The sequence below is a fragment of the Canis aureus genome, chromosome 31 (genome assembly GCF_053574225.1).
Source record: "Canis aureus isolate CA01 chromosome 31, VMU_Caureus_v.1.0, whole genome shotgun sequence".
Classification (NCBI taxonomy): Eukaryota; Metazoa; Chordata; class Mammalia; order Carnivora; family Canidae; genus Canis; species Canis aureus.
Window position 1 is genome coordinate 24,870,436 of NC_135641.1, and position 17,558 is coordinate 24,887,993.

At 42.6% G+C, this 17,558-nt stretch overlaps 2 long non-coding RNA genes across 2 annotated transcripts; one reads left to right on the forward strand and one right to left on the reverse strand.

Moving 5' to 3' along the window:
* Window positions 1-3,984: 3,984 nt before the first annotated feature.
* On the reverse strand, window positions 3,985-5,249 carry LOC144302224 (uncharacterized). Its single transcript, XR_013369064.1, has 2 exons — window positions 5,132-5,249; window positions 3,985-4,212 (listed from the first exon to the last, which is right to left on the reverse strand). It is a non-coding gene; the product is annotated as an uncharacterized LOC144302224 (long non-coding RNA).
* A 93-nt stretch (window positions 5,250-5,342) lies between these two features.
* Window positions 5,343-13,919, forward strand: LOC144302574 (uncharacterized). Its single transcript, XR_013369488.1, has 4 exons — window positions 5,343-5,595; window positions 13,103-13,279; window positions 13,381-13,457; window positions 13,568-13,919. It is a non-coding gene; the product is annotated as an uncharacterized LOC144302574 (long non-coding RNA).
* The last annotated feature ends 3,639 nt before the right edge of the window (window positions 13,920-17,558 follow it).

Below are 17,558 nucleotides of genomic sequence, written 5' to 3' on the forward strand. Positions count from 1 at the left end.
TTCTAATGTGGTTTGTCCTTTAAAATCACCTGGGGGGGATCCCTGGGTGGCTCAGCGGTTTAGCGTCTGCCTTTGGCCCAGGGCGCGATCCTGGAGTCCCGGGATCGAGTCCCACATCAGGCTTCCGGCGTGGGCCTGCTTCTCCCTCCTCCTGTGTCTCTCCCTCTCTTTCTCTCTCTATGTCTATCATAAATAAATACATCTTTTAAATAAATAAATAAACAAATAAATAAATAAATAAAAAATAAAATCACCTGGGAATCTTTTTAAGACTTCTGAAGCCCAAGACTTATCCCAAAAGAATTAAATCAGACTCTCACCTCTGAGGGGATAGAATACAGCTTCTTAAGCTCCCCAAGAAAGTCAATGTACAGATAAGTTTATACTACTGGTATACCTGGGTAGAACTCAGCCCTGAATCATAATTATTATGATTATAAAATATAAGATACTTGAGAGCAGAAATCTTATTTTATTCAAACTTATGGCTCCCATAGGACCAAGAAAAAAAAATGTAGTAGCTCAGTGAATACTATTAAATAGTCACATTTGTCCAATTTAGGTTCTATCAATTTAAACAAACATGGACAGATCAAATGACAGGATTAGAAATCTCTGATGTTTTGGGGAGTTTCCTGAGGTGAAAAAGGCCAAGGAGTTGTGACTGCTTAGGGTAAAATTAGAGGACCTTGTTAAGGTCCTTAACAATTTTCTCCAATCACAAGAAAAGTAGGAGATTGATGTGTCTTTGTTTTTAATCTCCGCTAAAGAAATGGGTCTCAGCTGCCGCAGAAGTTGAGTTGGTAAGACCTGAAGAGTCAACTCTCAATGATCCAGAATGGAAAATTCTAGAATGGTACCAAAGAAGTTCATAGACTTGTATTCTCAAGAGGGGTTTAAGTCAGGATGAGACCACATATTGCTTTCAAGTTGTAAACTGGAGAGTCTGGATGAAACTTCTACCATGAACTACAAAGAGAATGTTATTTTTTCAAGCTGGCAATGTGGTAAATTCCTGATTCTTTCTGGGGATTACAAAACAATCCATTGTATGGGGCCCAGGCTATAAATTCAGGGTTGCAGATTGCTCAGAAGACAGTTCGAGAAAGCAAAAGGCAGATTGTCCAATCTGGCTGCTCTGTGTGCCAGGAGTTATTAATTACGTCTGTTCTAATAACAAGAGCTGGGAAGCAGCAAACTCAAAACATGCGGGGAAAACAAAACAAAATAAGATGGTAGTTTGCCTTAATGAGAGGAAGTGAGAGGCAGCAGCTATGGCAGCAGGCTTGGTAAACTGGGTACAAGCCCTGCCAGCAACAGATTTTTAGCTGCAACTGGACATGATCACTATAGTAGCTACAGAGGTCATGGAATCCCAATGGATTCTCTGACATCTGCCCAGTGACCGATGAGGTCACCTTTTCTGTGCTTTTCTGGGACGGGTGAGGGATGATGGGAAAAGTCATTGAGAGAGACAAATCAAGATCTGCTGTTCTGTGCATTATAAGTCATCAGAGTTGGAAAGGACATTACAAATCAGATAAATAGTCTAACCCTACCCATTTCTACACATGAAGAAACTGAGTTTCAGAGAAGTTAAGTGACATAATCAAGGTCACCCAACAATGGCAGACCAGGACCAGACTTTTCTCCGTTCAGTTTCTTGCTGGTTAATGGTAGGCTCCCTTTCCTCCTACTTAAGAAATTGACTTTCCTTAGACTTCTATCAGCTCCTTGAATAGCTAGCAGTCTCAATAGCACATTTGCCTGAGTGTTTTAGCCACCATCATAGGTGTGGTCCTGGGTCCGCTCTGCTCAGTCCTTAGAACACTTCTCATGATCTAAATCTCAGAAATTCAGGCTCAGGGATGCTTTGACATTTCTACCAAATATTTTATGGTAGTTTCGCTTGGTAGGACAGTCATCATTTCACCAATGAAGTGTGCATAGGGTTGGTTGTACCAAAGGTCATCAGATTTTCCTGAGGGTGTCATCACCTGACCTACCCACCAGCATGCTGCCTGAGAGCTCTCTAAGATGTGGACCTGAGAGGCCTGTGCTCCTCTCTGACCCACTGGATTCTGGGCATAATGAGAGCAGGAACTTGGCCTTACTCATCTTCTGGAAGATACTCAGTACGTTTTAATAAGTGAATCAATCCAACATTTCAAGGGAAAACTTTACAAACTAGAACTCAGAGGAAAGCAATGAGGACTGTGAAATTTTGAATAAGATAAGGGATAGCTTAAAAAACATAATATCGAACTTGGAGAAGAAAATACACACTGGAGAATTCATTGCCATCTTCAAATAGTCAACAGGCTACCTTGGAGTAGACAAAGAATAAGACGAGCTACCTGAGTGGAGAATGACTTCAGATGAACATAAGCAGCAGCAGCTTTAGGAAAGGTAGTCAGCATCCCATGTCTAGTGAGGACCATCTCTTGATAAAAAATTTAAGGAAGGGGAGAATCCATAAGGGAGGGAGCTTGGTCCATGACTTTTAAGTCTAGGAAACCATGAACAACTTGAAATAGAGAATATCTGGTGACACTTTCATTAGAGGAACATTGAAGGCAAGGGGTATGTCTCTGTTGTAAACTGAACTAGAGACCATGGTAGAAAAAAAATTGAGTTCAAGGGCAAGACAAGTGCGATTGGCCCTCCTAAGATCCCTCGTTTTCTAATAATAACAATACTGGTTTTTGAGTGCTTCTATTCGCCAAGAGCTGTATTACACTGTTAGCCTGACTAATGATAATTCTGATACAGCAACAATCAAGAAGCCCCATTTCATACAACTTCAACTTGAAAAAATAAAGGAAATTGATTTTTAAAAACATGCTGGCAAGGTTTCTGTGAAACTGGCACACTCAGTGCGAGAAACACAAATTGAATACAAATTGAAACAAATCCTTTCGGAGAGCCATTTGGCAATTCTTCTCAAGAACCATAAACTCATCTAATAATCCCACTCTGAGGGATTTACCCTGAGGAAAATAACTCTGAAAAAGGAAAAAAAAAAAAAAAAAAAAAAAAACTTGTGTGCTCAAAGCCCTTTAAAATATCAAAGCTGGAAAGAATCCAAAGTCCCAACAATTTAGGAATGGTTAAATAATTTATGGTATGTTAACTCCATGAAAAATTATGTAGCCATTAAAATGATAAATGGGAAGACTTTGTGGCAACATGAAAGGCATATAACAAATAACGTTCAAAGATAAGAGTGGAACGCAAAATTGTACATGTGCTCTGATTATAACTCTGTAAAAATACTTATGAGTAGAAATTGAAAGGGACAACAGAGAAATATAAAAACTATTGTGTTTTATGAGACTTTGGATATAATCACTGTATACTTAAAAAAATGAAAACAGAGAGGACTTCTTGCTCTAGCTCGAGAAATCTGAGACTCACAGCATGTTAGTTAGAAAGCATCTCATGGGTCCTTGGCTAACACTCTCATTTTACAACTAGGGAAATTGAAGCCCTGAGAAAGAAGCCTGTCTGTCCCACAACTTTAGGGGCAGAGCTGGAACTAGAACATGGACGTGCAAAGTAGAGGATCCCTGGAAGTTATATTTCAGAGACTGATAATTTGTGGAAACACATGGAGTGACAAGGGCAAGAGGAAAAAAATAGGGTCACCTGTCATAAAAGTTCTCAGATGTGGGTAGTAAATTCAGTCAGTTGAGCACTTCCTCTGTCTACTGAAGACCAGCTACTTACCATTCGTTAAGTACATAATGGATCTGGAAAGGGAGGATGTTTTTCTGCCTTTAAAGGCCATCTCCTCTCCATCCTCATTACCACTTCCAAGGGTCAAGGTCTCATCAATCATTCTGTAAACTTTGTAGGCACCTGTTATGTCCCAGGACCTGTTCTGAACCTGGAGATACTATGACTCAGAGAAAAAGTGGCTGAGAAAAAGACTCAGAGAAAGACTTTTGATAGCGCTCTCATTTTAGAGTTGGAGACAGTCAATTGACATGCAAACAAATAAATGATTTAATACCTTAATGAGTACTATTTAAAAAATAACAACAGGAATTTGTGATGAAGAGTAACCGGGTGGGGGAAGAGTCCTAAGCAAGGGGTTGACATGATCTGATTTATAGATTTGAACATTCACTGGCTGTCCTGTTCTTCTGGGACAATTGCAACAGACCCTCAGTGATCGTCTCCATCTCTTCTTACTGTGGCCAAAGAGGTCTGAAAAAGATGTAAATTTGATCTGACATCGCTCCATCTGAAAACTTTCAAAAGCTCCTTGTCATCCCCGAGATAAAGCTCCAGTGCTCCGCACAGCTATTGAGGTCTCTACGACAGGCTTCTGAAGTCATGTTTAGCCAGTTCATTGCACATGTCCTGCACCCCACCCCATGCAGCCTCCTCCCGAGTCCTGCGGGACGCTCACTGGCCTCTTGGCATGTTGCCCACTCTCCTGAGACTGGGCATTTACACAGGCTGCTCTCTCTCTTTGACCCCTCTTCTCCCTCTTTGTTTGTAGAACTCTTCCCCTTCCTCTAATGTTTGTTTGAATGTCTCCTCTTCTTAAAAGTCTCCCCACACTCTTCCTGGCAGAGGTCAGCCACAGCCTTGCATGTGCTCATAGCATGCTCTGTTCACACTTGCATTTTAACACCTCACACTGAATCATAATTATTCGTGTATGTATGTATGGTGAGTAAGGACCATGTCTTAGTTATGTTTTTATATCCAGAGCCAAGCACAGGCTGGGCACCTAAGTGTAAGTGGATATCTAGCAGATGAGTTGGTTGATAGATCATTGGATGGAAGGATGAATGAATAGACTCTATTCCCCTCATTTTAAAAGCAAGGCAACTCTGATCTGGTTCATCATCTGCGAAATGAAGATGATGATTTTTAAGGTTACCTCCAGCTCTGATGTTCCAGGTTCCGAGAGTCCATAAATCATGACTGGTTATTGCCAATGGAATCAGAGAGCCTTCTTGGCGTGGCTGCTTGAGAAAACTCGAAGGGCTCCCAGGTTCATGATTAAGGATCAAAAAGCCTGTGGAGCCCTGCTGCACTGGGATAAATAAAAACTGGGCACGAGCTGGGTGTCCTCCTGTCCCAGTTGGCAACACTCACCATTACCCCAACATACCTGCTGAGGGAAGAAGCCTCAAGCAAAACAAGTTTCGAGCCGGCTCGGCAACAGCATAGCTATACATTCCTGTAAATTTCCAGTGCCATGCAAGGGCCTGGACAGGCCAGTCTGTGCCGCTATGTTACATAGCTCCAGTGGCTACCTTTGCTTACTGCATAATCCGTGGGTGTGGTTTTCAGGATAGACTTGTGTAGATTTAGGTCAGAGGTGAGGACCGAAATAATCCCAAACTCAGCTTTCGATGGAGGAGAAAAGAAGGAGTATACACTGTTCTCTCTCTGTCAGGCTAGAAAGAGTGACTGGAGATTCAGTTCAAGCCACAGGACCCGTCTTGATGCCAGCCACATGTCCGGCCTTATGTGAGGTGCCACAAGGAATGTAAAGAGGGATGAAACGGGTCCTGTACGCATGGAGTCTATGCTCTAGTGAGAGAGATCAATAATCCAGTCAAGGTGGCACGGGTAAGTTCTTTGCAGAGCAGAGAGCAAAGAAAGCCCTTGTGGACACAGGTTGGATGAAGGAAGGAGGCAATATCTCACAAAGGAGGAAGGGTATTCAACAGACAGAAATGGCCTTCACTGCATCGGTCAGGAAAAGTGCTTGAACACAGGTATGGGGCAGTCTGAGGGCAGGACCGTGGAGGAAGGTGGGCAGTGTGTTTGGCTACAGCAGAAGGTGTAGAAGAAAAAAGAAGGGGGATTTTTCACCATGCTGGGGAGGGGGTGGGACAGAAACAGTCAGCCAGGTCTTGAAGAAAAGCCTCATTATTTATTCAAACATGTTTACCCAGTGCCTCTCTTTGCCACACCCTGTTTCCACCTTTGAGTGCACCTCCGAGGCTTAGAATGCATCCTCTGGACTAAGGGGGTGTCACTGGAGAATCCTGAGAGGCGACGAGGTAGACAGATGAAGAGCTTTGCTCTGACTGCTTCCCTTTCTTACTTACATGACCTCTGGCAGAAGTGGATTGGTAGTGACGTCACTCCAGCCTCACGGCAAGTTGACACATGGCCTCACATGATCCCTTGATGGGAGCTATTGTAATCAATTATCTATTTGTAATCAGCACAGAGCTTTCATAGGAAATATCAGGCTAGCCTGTACACACACGAGCACCCAGGCACAGAGAGAGATCACTCAGAGAAGCCTCTGGAGCCAACGGGATGTCATCTAGACGTCCGCATATCAAAGGCACCTTTCTGGCAACAGTAATAGCAGGGGTTGGGGCCCTCGGAGCCAGCCCAGGCCCAGTCTCACGTGAGATTTCCCCTTCACTCCGGCGGCAACAGAAACCCCGGCCCTCTGTCTTTTGTTCTGTGCAAACAGTGGATTTCCAGGCCCGTGATCCAAGGTAGGATGAGGGCACTCAGCGTGATGAAAGGAAAAGGGACAAGTCAGAATTTGAAACTGCAGAAAAGAAAACACTTCTAAACCAACAGAGCAGCTCATTGGAAAGAGACCGAGTCCTGCCTTTCAAAAATGCAATCGGCATTAAAATCGTTGATTTCCTTCTTCCCCTTCCTACACTGGGAGGAGTTTACCGTAAATTAATTTGGAAGTTAAGTGAGTACAAACGTACCTGTGAAAGCACCTGTGAAAGCACCGAGAGCAGAGAGGGGAGTGAATCCAGCTTAGAGCACAGGCAACGCAAAGGAAGATGCTAGGAATTGAAACCCGTCTGGTGCCTTTTTATGAATTGACTCTTGCAGATGTGGGGAGTTGTAGGGCTCTTTGCTGTTTTTGAAAAGTTTTTATTTTGACTGGATCCTGGGGACTCCATTCGTCCTGTGAACTGTCTCAGAGCCGGAGCCTGGGCTTTCATACAGAAGGGGACTTTCAAACGGTCTTTGATGACCTTCAAGCAGTATTGATAATTGTGAGTTCCCAGAGTCTCTGCGCAAAGGGCATGTTTCTTCTCCATCTCTATTCCCCGCTGTGCGGAAAGTGCGTAATGCAGGAGTCAAACTGGTAAAAATCGCTCCAGCCTGAGCCCCAGTAGATGAGTCTCTCCCATCAACTCTAACCCTTAGCATCCACGAGACTGTGGCAGACTCACACTCCCCCTCTGGGCCTTCGTTTTCTTTTATAAGAATCAAGGGAACTAGGCTTGTTATTTCTGTGGTCTGGAAAGAATTGAACCATGAATTGAATTTGTTCAGATGCTAAACTTGACCAATTAAATGAATCAGAATTCTTTTTTTCCCCTGATGTCCTTGAGGGGGAAAAATGCCAAAACAATAACTTACCATACGCCAGGTACAATGCTAATACGTTTGTTAATTATTTCACTTGCCAACAAACATATATCAAAGATGGAGTGATTCAACTAAACCACAGCCACTCCAGTGGCCTGGTTGGGAGTGACTATGGATGCAGCCCAATTTTCCACACCTTATGCATTTCCACCCAGGATCCCAGAAAAGGAGGTTACAATCTTAACGATGGTATTGGATGCTAATAGATCCTAAAGTATCTTACGAATTATCAAAAAAGAAAAAAAAGCTTAAACCATACCAACGTATGATGTTAGTGTTCAGCAAAGTGTGTTGTAATTTACTTATTTGGGAACTATGTATCAGTAAATGTTATAAATGGTAACCAGATGAACCAGAATTTTCCATTGCCCAGAATACCCCAGTCCCTAGCCATCTTAGGTAAACAGGAATTTACTATGGCATTAAAATAATAATAGCCTCCAAGGACTAGATTCTGGTAGTCTCAGGCTTGCCAACTGTCCAGCAATGTGTCAACTGCAGAGAACACTGTCCACTCCAGCTGGGCATTACCGGTACCCAATCAGACTCCATTTCAGAAATCATGGGCGGTGTTTCCATGGAGCTCTGCCCGAAAAGAGGTGATCTAAATCTTGCATGAGAGATGTACATCAACAGGGAGCTTTGCCTAGAACACTGTGACCTAAAAAATCATATTAAGGAACTCAGAATGCAGAGTCAGTCTCAGAGACACCAAGTGACCTTGTGCAAGGCACCTTGCAGATTGCCTTGCCTACTTGACTCCCCTAATGAATGGTGACTGCCTCTCTGAGTACCTGGGCCAGGGACACGCCCCAGCCAGGGGCAAATATTCTCATTTTCACTGCCCTATTTTTTTCAAAGGCAACTTGCTCCTTCTATTAATCATCTTGCTGTTTGTTTGTTCTGGGAGGCAAGCACTGATTCAGAGGAAAATATCGCCTAGTGGTTAGACTGGAACAGTATCTTTGCTGCGTTTCCTTTTGGAGCTCCTGCACATTTTATTTTTTGATATCTCTTGAATAAAGATGCCCATGATACATGTAAGAGGTCAGGGCCAGGAAGTTTGGGTTCTTCCCCTGCTCCCCCATTCCATGGCTCTTTCTCCCTTTACTACTCCCTTTTACTCGCACTGTGTAATACAGTGCATTTCCCTTTTTATCTAAGCTGCTGGGAAGCTCAAAGTCATGCTATACGCCTCATTAAAATTATTCTGCTTTTGAGTTTTCTTCCCCTTCACTGTCCTCTCCTCTCTTGATCATGTCTTTACCCTTTGTCCATGCTTTGCTGAAACTATCATCTCTATATCTAATAAGTTACTTTAAATACTTTTGGAAGTGGCATGAGAATAAATCGATCATGTGGACTGCATGTTTCATTAAATGCCTTGCAGATGGGAAAATTTGGAAGATTATTGGTGATCCTATGATGAAGTCTGAAATTTCACTTCTAACAAAAATTAATCATTAATATTTAAAAGCTTAATGTGCTTATAGCTATGAGCCTTTGCCTAGCCCTCACCATCTCTAAGGTGAGTGCCTTCACACATGTGCTCTCATTTTGTGATTAGTGTTCACGTTTTACAAGTGAGAAAACTGAGGTTTAGAAAGCTTCAGTGGCCCACCAGAGGTCCAGAGTTCATAAACACAGATCTTTTGACCCTAAGCCAGGTCTTCTGCTGCTGCACCCCCAGCATCCTCTAGTTTCTTGACTTCTCACGTGAGCCAGCGTTCTTCTCATTGTCCTCAAACAAACGGCGTTTTTTAAAATGTGTCGATCTGATTGGAGCAAAAAGTCATCTTAGCGGTTATTTCTCTTGCTGTGATGAGCTGTAGAAAGTCTGGAAACTGCTGATTTAAGGTGTAAAGGATCAAGTTTGAAATGGTCATTTCTACAAGATTTGAGCCCCTTTTAATCATCCCAAGTTCCTTGCCTCAGTTTGACCACCACATCACCTGCAGCTGTATTTGAGGTATAAAGAGACAACAGGGAAAGTATGAACTCTAATATACCTTTCTTTTTAGATAATTTATTGAAATTGCCTCTTCTTGGCATCTCCCCGTACTTGACGGGCACACAGAAAGAATACCAAATCCACAGATTGTTGGGATGGTCAGGAAGAACAGCTCATTGCTTCTTAGAGCTTGCTGGAGTGAAAGCACACGATACCCTTTACACGCAGCCTCACGGTCATGTTGTTCCCCCAAGTGGGTCAGTCAGCCAACCTGCTTTAATGTGACTGTGAAAATAAGGAAAGCGCTGCATTTGTGTTTTGCTTTTCTCCCATTTCAGACCGCCCACCTACCCTCAACACTGCAACTGTACCAAAAAGCTTCAGGGATAGTTTATCCAGAAGTTCTGTTGCCTGTAGAAACTACCGGAAGGCCAAGCCTTCTAAAAGAGCTGTGCATCCAACAACCTTCCCTCTGATTTCCTTCTCCAGGTTTGGCCAGACTCAATTCTGGTTCCCCATTAGGCCTTAAATTCTACCCACAGTCTGGGGGCTAGAGAGGCTAATCTCAAAGGGCTAGAAATGAGTCAGTTTCCACGCTCAGCTTCAGGTGTGCGGCTTCCTGAAGCACAGACGAGGAAGCTCTAAATTTCAGAGTGATTGTTTTTTCTTTGCATACCATATCCGGAACTGAAACCACCAATTCATTTCACTTAAGCCCTCATATACTACACTCAGATCATCAATAACATTCCAAATATAAGATGCCAAGACTTCATCAACCGAGTCATTCTGTCTCTTCTGCTCTCTCTTCTTTTGGTGATGATCTTATTAGCCTTTTCATTTTCTTCTTTTTTTTTTTCTTTTTTAGTCCTGACAACACAGGATTTGGAGGCCTTTGTTTTCTTCACAGGTGTTTGTGAGAATTAGCAGCCAAATATCTAAAACTCTGCTAAGAGTTTGGCCTTACTCATAACTTTCTGCTTTCCCTGGCCAGTCAACTTGGCTGCCTATGAGTGTAAAGTCATTGATTCCACGTCCCATTCTAGGGGGCAAGTGACTTTGCCAAGAGCTTCCACACATGAGTCACCACATTAACCCGTGAAAGTAGATAAAAGATGAGACCTATGGAGATAGTGATGCAGGCCATCTTCATGAAACAGGTGAGCAAAGGAAAAATCCATTCATCCTCCTGATGACCAGCCAAAGCATCAACACTTTAGGAGAAGGAAGGGCCTCCACCGTTTATATAGTGCCTGACAATTTATAAACCACTTTCACATCCTTTCTCTTTCTTGATTCTCACCAGAACTTGTGAAATCAGCCAGACAAGCATTATCCTCCCCAATTTAGAGAGGAGCATGCCCAGTGTTAATAAAAGTGGAATAATGGACCCAAACAGTGACAGTGGGGAGGACAGAAATCCCCAATACAAAGTTAGGTCCAAGTCCAGTGTTCCTGTAAGTCACATCTACCCTTATGTATAATATAATATTACATCAAAATCCATGACTTCATGCTACACAGTCATTCTTAAACTTCAGGTCTTTTGTAGGTCAGGGTCAATGGCTGTTGGTCATTACTTTTATATAACTCCCTGGGCCTCGGCTTTCGTTATTTAAAAAATAGAGGGATGACATTAAATGCTGAGTTTCTTTCAGTTCTAACAGTCTGTTGGTCCCTGCATCAGTGACTGCCAAATCCATGGGATGACCCAAAGATGTTATCCAGAGTACTTGTTACAGAGCATTGGTCCCCAGGATGATAGTAGCATTAGATTAAAATGGTTGCCATGGACAAAAAAGTTAGAAAAAAAAGCAAGATTATTCAAAATGAAACAGTTGCTTTGCTCCAGCCATCCTCGGAGTTTTTGCATGCAAATCTTCAGGGGAAGGGGGCTATGGATATGCAACAGTCCTCTAAGTTGGCCATAGAACATGGATCTTATGCAATTAGTATTCCATGGAGTGTTTTAAGAGTGGACACTCTCCAAGGATCCCATTGGTCTCTCAAAGCACCAGCACAAATATTATGAAAAATTTTACAGCCACCTCAACATCACCGCCCTCCACTGTGATCCACACCAGTACTGCACTTGTTAAGCTGCGGAAGGTAGGCCTCCAAGCCCAGTACTACCTACCATTCATTGGACAACCCAGCTGCACAATCTGGATCACATCACTTTAGCCATAGAAGCCTTTGTACTGAAAAACAGAAACAAAAACAAAAGCAAAAACCCCCAATTCTTCTGAAAGCAAGGACTTCCACATGTTGCCTGAATATAGAACTAGCAGCAGTTCCTTTTATTGCCTTGGAAAGTTGTTGCCCTTTCATTTCCCTGAGAGCAGGATCCCATTATTGTCCTATGATGGGAAAGAAAGGTGAGGCCGCTCAAGGATTTTCCATTCTGCCCTGCCCATCGTCTTTCTGCCTCCTACGACTCCCCCAGAATCTTTGCTCCATGGGAAAAGGAATTCTAGACTCTTGGAGAGACTTTTCAGGTGTGGCTGACCACAAGAGGTCCTATCTGGTCTGCAGCCCCTCTCAGCTTGACTCTTCTCCTTCAGCATCCCCCTCAATAGCCTCTGTTGAACAGGGGCTGGAGTGAGGAGCTTTCTTTCTCAGAGGCAACCTGACTCCAAGCTTGAATAGTTCAGATTGCTCGAAAGTTCGGAGCCACACTCTGTCTCGTGGGAACTTCTTCCTGTGGTTGACTCCAAACATGTCTTATCCTGCTTCTACAAGCATGAAATATGTCTTGCCAACCTTACAGGTGACTCTACTTGTCTTAAATCCAGATCTAAAAAGTTCCAAGAGCAGCATGTACTTCCATTCTTTTTTTTTTTTTAAAAGATTTTATTTATTTATTCATGATAGTCACACAGAGAGAGACAGAGAGACACAGGCAGAGGGAGAAGCAGGCTCCATGCACCGGGAGCCCGACGTGGGATTCGATCCCGGGTCTCCAGGATCGCGCCCTGGGCCAAAGGCAGGCGCCAAACCTCTGCGCCACCCAGAGATCCCCGTGTACTTCCATTCTTGAGCCCAATTTATCTTGTGGATTAACCTTCAACCACCTCTCCCAGTCCCCCATGCTCTAGAGGGAAAGCCTTTGTGGTGCCAAAGAAATTATTTACCTATTTGACTGGGGATCTTGTGCTCAGAGTTTAGACTTCCTGTCCCAGGTTTAGGTCAGCAAATGCCACCTTCAAGTTTAGTTTAGTGCTTCTGCTTTTGATCTCAGCCACACTTGTGCTCGTTTGAGAATTGTTAGCTGTAGGATAGACTGAGACAAATTATCTTCAGTTCTAGAATGACATGAAGCTTCCTAGTACTGAGATATGCAAAAAAAATAAAAATAAAAACAAAACTTCAGGCTGAAAGAAGACATAAAGGCACACAGACAATTAAAATGGCCTTGGGACTTCTGTTTTATTTGCAAGAAGAAAATAATTCTTCGTTTTCCTTTGACTGGGCTAGATGTTCTGTAGTCTTTATCAACCATCTAGTTAGTGCTTTAAGATTTTATGTGAATATTTCACATTCATTATCTTATTTATCCCCATAACAATCATTTCAGGTCAGATACTATTGCATCATGTCATTACACTTCGTGAGAGTTACTGGTGTTTCTGAGGCTGTGGTTAAGCGCGAGCCTTTTAATCTTCTGTTCTATTGCTAGAATCCTGGACTGCTGCAATTCAGAAGTCCTGGGTTCTAACCCCTGTATGACCTTACACAAGTCACTTTCTCTCTGACCCTCAGCTTCTCCAGTTGTAATATGGACGTGTGGGCAGGGTGTACTAGGTGAGCTCCAAGAACCCCAGTCCTGCTCGGCCTCTTGCCTGTGCTTATCCTTGTTGACAGTGTGAACAAAGAGAGACTAAAACCACAGCTGGATCCACGAAGGCAAACCTTTGCCCACGATTTGCCACACTCACGGTAAGTGAGAAATAGTGTCTCATTGTTTTCAAATCTAAAAGGATAACATGCCCACAATCATTAATTACAACAGGCACAGTAATGATTATGTTTTAATGTAGAAATCCTGCTTGACTGAAGTAAGAAAATTTCTGAGAGAAAGTTCAAGTTTTGAAACTGCTAATGCCTTCCTGTGATGGTATGTGGGACGCGGTGGGGGTGGGGAGCAGTGAGCCAGACAGTTCGTCTTAGGGATAACCTCTTTGGTTTATGTAAAATATATGAGTCAAAGCAAATTTATTCTTGTAGGCTGCTATGCCTGAAAGAGAATGAAGCCTCGCTCAAAAGAGACTGAGCCTTTCATACAATTAATCAGCCACATCTCTGTGCCGTATGTTGCAATGTCTACTTTCCAGAGGAAAGATTATTCTCAAACCACATAAATGATGATGCTTTTGGAAAAAAAAAGAAAAGAAAAGAAAACCCACCTCTCTTAAATGATATGAACTTGCCTATTGTTTTTATTTCCCACCCACAGTCTTGATGCCTATAATCTCTAAAATCATTTCAGTTTCCAAAAATCATTTGAAACACTCCTACACTCGGGGCTTTTGATAAACAGTCCAGCTTCTAAAAAACAGGTGTGTGTGTGTGTGTGTGTGTGTGTGTGTGTGTGTCTGAGATTGAGAGCCAAAGAAAGAAGAGCAGTGGAGGACGGGGAGAGGAAGCAAGGGCACACTTGGAAAACCGGGCTGCTTGGACGCCAGTGAACACCCAAGTAGCCTTTACTATAGCAACAAAAGTGTTCTGTGAGCTTGGGTCTTCCCTCCACTGATCTCTCGTTAAAGACCGCAAGAAATTTTTGGGTCATTTTACTCCAATGTTAAGAACAAAAATAATGACTCGTGTTTTTGAGTGCTAACAATGTCCCAGGAACCTTTCTGAGGGCTTTAACACATATGAACAAACTCATGTAGTACCCACAACAAGTCTATGAAATTGATACAATTATTATCCCATTCTACAGATGAAGAAAAAAAAAAAAAAAACACCAGGATCACAGAGCAGTGAGCTCCCCAGTCTTTGGCTCATTAACATTGAAATAAAGTCCCACTGACCACCATGAAGACTGAAAGTGTCCCTTCCTCTGGGAAGTACTTTCAGTAAGATGGACTCTTATTCTCCTTTCAGCAACCAGAGCTTTCTCATGGCATTGAAGCCACTACCTTAAACTATAGTAATCTGTGCGCACGCCAGATCATCTCTGTAAGACTCCAGGCTCCTTATGATCAGAGTGATAGTAAAATCATCCCTGTTTTCCCACAGCCATAACAAAGTACCTTGCACTGGAGAGACACTTAGGAAAGATCAGTTGAGTAAGTGAAGGAAGAGGCCCAAGTTTTAGATCTGAGTTCTCATAGCCATGTTAGAAAAATCATTACAGCCAGGTCTCTAGGATCAAAGCCAGCTGAGTCTTGAGACAACTACCTGTGACTTTAAAATAAAACATTCTATTGGTTTCTAGCCCTCTCGAGTTCTTTCTTTCTGAATTCATCCTCACCTCTTGGATGGTTATGGCATGTGATCTGTCCATCTGGCCTGGTAAGTGGATTTCAAAAAAAATATTATAATGAGAGAGAAAGCTTAAGTCATGTCAAGTTTTGAGTTTTGTTGTACTCTCATTGCTGATCCTGAAGTTAACTTCAAACATGTTAAATGGATATGGCTCATCTTAGTTTTCAAGGAGTCCCTCATTCTTTCAGAAACAGAAACAGAACAGAGCCCTCTGAGAACATAGGCCAAAACTTACTTCCAAAGCAAAGCAAGACCATATAGAAAAACTGAGATGTAGCAGGATGGCTCTGGTAAAGGTACGATCTTATAAGAAGTTTGTGAAAATAATCACCCAAAAGTTACCTACTGTAACCCTCTCATTTGGCAGATGGGAATAATGTGGCTCAAAGAGAAAAAAAAAAGAGTTATTAAAGTTGACAGATCAATTTAGTAAAAGCAGAGGGGATAGACTCAGGATAAGTAATTCCTAAATGAAGCAACTGTCCCTATTCTATTTTGCCTGCCTTTATGACTAGGTTACAAGTAAGCAATTCTTAAAATAAAGTCTACCAGTTACATTTGGGGTAAAAGTTTGATCTGGGTTTGAGAAAGTCCATAGGCTCAGGCAAAACCAATTTTAAGGGATTGGATGATGGAGAGGGGGGGCCTCCATTTTTGATCACATACTAAACATTCATACCTACCAAGCCATGGCATGAAAAATTAGTTGGTTGGCATCAAAAGTGCATGAGTCACTGTTCTCACCAGCAATAAATCCAATTCTGGCACAGAGTGGATGAAATGCAAAATGACAGCTGAGATCGGAGCATGTTGGCCTCCCTCCATCCAGGGTTCTTTAGTCTGTGTCTATGCTGGAAGAAAATGTTTCATTGTCCTCACAATGCTAGTCAAGAATTTTGAAGTAGTTATGACCTCTTAATGTTGCTGGTGGCTAAAAAGCCAATAAAAATAGACAATGCCAGAGCAGGTGGCATTGACAAAAGGTGAAGTCCCAGCTTTGATCCTGACCCTTTACATGAACCTGGACATGCCATGTGTCTCTGTGAGCTGCATTTTCCCCATCTGAAAATTTAAGAGGTGGGCCATGAGATTTGTGGGGTCCCCTCCATTTCTAGGATTCAATGTGAGTCTAATTTATAGATATATATATATATATATATATATATATATATATATATATATGTCTTCTTTCTCTAGTGTGGTTCTGTCCTGGGTGAACGGCAGCTGAGAAACTTGTCATTTCAGCTTCCAGTAAAGGACATTTAGAGGCTAGGAAGGCAAGCCAATCTAAGAATCAAAAGAATGGGCTTAGTCTAGGCTCTACACCTAGGTGATCTTGAGCAGTATCAATTCCCTTTCTGCATCTCCAGTTCTTTTGAAAAGTTCAAGTAATGATACCTACCTCACAGAGCTGTCTTGTGAGTTAAATGAGATTATGGACGTCAAAGTGCTTGTAACCTGGAAAGCATATGGAGCTGTGTGGGTGAGGACAAAGATGAAGATGTTGATGAGGAGTTAAGAATACTTTTTGATTTTCCACAAAGATACAAAGATACTACAGGTTTAGATTTCAGGGTCAACAGATAAGGGTAAGGAAGGAAATATTCTCTCTGCGTGTCTGTGCTCTGCTCACCCTAAGAATTACACATTTCCTTCCTTCCTTTCTTCCCTGCCTCCTTCCTTCCTTCCTTTCCTCCTTCCTACCATCCCTTCACATCTCCCCAGGCCAATAGAAATCATCACCTGTCTTATCTCGTAGGCCTCCATCCTCCCCCCGCCCCTCCCTTCCCACTGCAGACCCAGCTGGAGTGTCAAATCAAAACCTCTGTACAGGTATTTCACCCTCACTTCTTTAGTCCTCTAAATCATCTAAAAGAAAACAGCAGAGGCACTCCCTGCACCCACGCCTTTCCCTTTGTTTTGAGGGCCAACAGAGCCTGGCCTCCTCACGGCAGTTAGAGCTCCTGTTCCGTCTCCAAGTCCTCTTGCCACCAGCGTTCTGGGTGCTCAGCAGGCTACCTGGCATCTTGCAGGTGGTAAAGCATGATGGTATCTGATAGGAATGACACACAGATTTTCACATGGATCCAGCCTCTTCCGGCACTGCAAAGGACATTAGGAATTCCCTGGTTCAACCCCTCATTGTTTACAGATGCACAAACTGAGCCCTAGAGAAGAGAAGCAACTTCCATTCAGGAGTAGTGCTATAAGGGTCTTAGAAGGACATCTAAGCCAAACTCCTCTTTGGCCAGATGAGGGAACTGAGGCCCAGTGATGTTAACTAACTTGCCCCTGAGTTAAAGAGCTAGTACTAAAACACATAACCTCTGATTAAAAGTTCATATTTCATTTCATGATACCACATGTAAGGTACATACTGCAGAAACCGGGCACATGAAATCCAGGTTCCAAGGATATGAACACAAAACAATAGGTTATTGCCTTTATGTAAATTGAGGGAAATCAAATTATAGCCATATTTTGGAATTCTCATTTTACTCTGCAAGAGCTGCATCATATATTCCCGTGTGGAGGATGTGATGAAGATAATAATTAAACCTGTGGTAAGGTTTAGGATATATGGGTTATAGGCATAAAACAACCTCTGGACTTATTTTCACTCCAACCCCAAAGCCCAAAAGAGTTTAATGAAAGTCAATTTCCTGTCATCAGGAAGCAGCTTACCTGCAATGGCCCAAAGCAGGGCCCTACTGGAAAGCTAAAT